Genomic DNA, 3,277 nt, shown 5'->3' with positions numbered 1-3,277 from the left:
CACCTAGAATTAGGGTTTGATCTGACAGAATTCCACGAGTTTTGTTGTTTATCTATTTCTGCAGGGGGTTATCAGGAAATAAGGAAGAAAGGCCCACATGTCGGGATTACATAGAGATATCAACACACCGCACGATTTTCCACCATCTAGAAGACTCCAGAAGCCACGGGAAGAAGACGGAGGCCGAAAGAGGCCTGGCCCAGGGCGCCCGCCCTGGTGACCTGGGCGCCCGCCCCCTGTTGGATGCAGTTCAGGACTCTCTTCGCTCGGGATATTCCACCGACCTATTGGATCAAGAAAAACATAGTACCACCTCGCCTATCGACCCAAAAATGCATAGAAGGGGAGGACTATATAAGGAGACCCCCCTGGCCCCTAGAGAAGACATGAAGAAATTATCATAGAGACTGAGGGGTGCCCTCGAAGGAAAACCTCTTCTCTAATTAATATTTCTTTTTAGGCTTAGCAACCAATGTAAGGTAGAAATAGATCTTCTAGTTTCTACTAGATTGAGAGAGATAGAGTGGAGGTGTAGATTGGAGGAAGCCCGGCCTGTCGGTGTCTACTCCAAGCTTGTACCTGCGGGATCAAGTTCTCCTAACCCGAAGCTTGCTCCTAGGATTCTTCAGTAATTCGACTTCTAAATTCTAGTAAGTTCTTGTTTTATTGTTCCTATGGTTTATGAGTTTACTTTAATCTCTTCGCGTAGAGTTTAGAGTAATCATTGGTGGCGTAAACGTGGTGTTTAGGCTGGGGTACTCATAGATATTCCCTGACTAGCTGGACCATGGTAGTAGTGAGGAACGTGACAATTCCGAGCTACCTTTGTAGATCACATCTTGTTAGCAGGAAGGATAGGGTTTATAGGTGTGGGTTGAACATCCTTTGTGGTGTCTAGATTCCGTTAGCCTCCCCATTAGAACAGTAGATCATCCTTACCAAGGTTAGAAGGAGACTACGGTTGCAGTCTTCTCTATTTATCACTCACATCGAAAGACATTCTTTGTGCCTAAAGGTTAGTAGTAATAGACCGGTTAGTCAGATGCACTCTTTCTCCTAGTGGTAAAAAAATAAATACGATACTCTGGATAACCTCCCGGGTGAAGTGCTCACCGATATCCGTGCGCTTGCGGATCAATTCCTTATTGCGTTCCCAAATATCAACAAGCATTTCTGGCGCCGTTGCCGGGGAGAAAGACGGTTGCTGAGATAACCTGAGTCTTGCTACTAGCTTGTATCTATACTTTTATCTTTTCTTATCTTTTATATTCTTTATTATCTTTACTCTTACCTTATGGAAAACCAAAATTCTAAATCGATCCATGAATCTGCAAGCCCTTTAGCAACTGACCTTTTACCATGGGAGTCATCACAGCCTATCCAAACATACTAGTATAAGTTAAGTGCTAGGTTGATTGCCATGATTCAAAACCTATCTTTTTTGGGAAAGGAAGACGAAAACCCTTACCTTCATATTAGAGATTTTGAGCAAACATGTGATTTTCTTCGCATTGAAGGCATTTCTGATAAAACTTTACGTTGGAAGCTTTTTCCTTTTTCCTTAAGGGGAGAAGCTAGACAATGGTACAGTCAGAAGGTAAGTCAACAACAAGGTGAATGGGGAGTTTTACGAGCCAACTTTTGTCTAGATTTCTATTCCCTTGACCGTATAGCCGACCTTAGACTCGAAGTCCTATCTTTTAAACAAAAAGATAATGAAACTTTGGGAAAATCCTGGAAACGTTTTTCTGATCTTTTAGAATCTGGTCCAAACCTTAATCTTGAAGACCCTGTTCTTTTATTTCACTTTTTTCGAGGTCTTTAGAAAAATCACAAACAAATGCTACACACAATGTCTAGAGGTTCTTTCTTTCGCATCCCTACTGATGAAGCTAGAGTGATCCTAGATAGAATCCTAGAAGCTGAGATGGATAATACCCTTCATGATGAAACCTACGAAGTCGAAGTAGACACTCTGCCAAATTCTTCATCTACTTTAGCTATCCCAAGTTCTGAGCCACAAGAGGAAGAAATTTCACCACCAGACTTCATGCTGGATATAGAATCCGATCTTTTTGCCGATTTTGGAAATATTTCAAACTACCATTCTATTGACAAACCCCAAAACGGCTAGTTTAGCATTTATTTACCAAGTGAATATCAATTGAGAGAGCTTATCTCAGTCATGAGTAGCGAATGGTTGGAGGAATCAGAGCTTTCCTCTGATGTGATCCGTTTGGACACGCCCTCTATAACTATACGATGTGCTTATAATTCTGATCGATTTAATGCTCTCTATAATCCTGTTGTGGGGATCAACATCATGTCTGAATCTTTTGCACTTAAACTATTTAAAAATCTTGTCTTAACCCCCACAACAAAGGTCATAAAGGAATCTTCGGGACGATTAGTCCCCAGTCTTGGAATTATTAATGTCCTACCTCTTACAGTAGAAGGCTCCATGGTTCATTTGAACTTCTATATCTTTGATACATGGGACTTCGACCTGTTAATAGGACAACCTTTTAGAAGACTCCTTTATGAAGGTCATACTGGAAAGCTACACATTTCTTTTGGAAAAACTTTTAAATTCCCAATAATAATTTCACACTCCTTAAACAATAAGGCCGAGTCATATCTTTTGCCTGATCCTATGGAGGAAGTAAAGGCTGCATCTCTAGAGCTTTTAGATGAACCAGACTTAGAAGACGAAACTCCTTTATTCACAGAAGAAGACGAACCTTCTGAGCCTGAACCCTTAGATGAGTTTGCAGAAACAACTAGACCCCCCATAGAGCTTAAAACTTTACCACCCGGTCTTACCTATGCTTTCCTAAACAATAATCCAGAGTTCCCTGTGATCATTAGCGATAAACTCACTCAGGATCAAACTCTGCGATTAATGACCATTCTTGAGAAACATCACTCAGTGTTCGGCTACTCACTCCAAGATCTTACAGGAATCAGTCCTATGATTTGTACCCATCGTATTCCAACAGATCCTTCTGTTTCACCCTCTCGAGAACCCCAACGTAGACTTAACAACACTATGAGAGAGGTAGTTAAAAAGGAAGTTATAAAGCTGCTACATGCAGGGATTATATATCCTGTGCCACACAGTGAGTGGGTGAGCCTGGTACAAGTTGTGCCTAAAAAGGGAGGCATGACTGTTATTATGAATGAAAAGAACGAGCTAATTCCGCAATGCACCGTCACAGGATGGCGGATGTGCATATACTATAGAAAACTAAACAAAGCCACGAGAAAGGATCACTTT

Source organism: Sorghum bicolor, chromosome 3 (genome assembly GCF_000003195.3).
Source record: "Sorghum bicolor cultivar BTx623 chromosome 3, Sorghum_bicolor_NCBIv3, whole genome shotgun sequence".
NCBI classification, from domain to species: Eukaryota; Viridiplantae; Streptophyta; class Magnoliopsida; order Poales; family Poaceae; genus Sorghum; species Sorghum bicolor.
The sequence above is the reverse complement of the archived record's forward strand: the minus strand, read 5'-3'. Positions refer to the sequence as shown.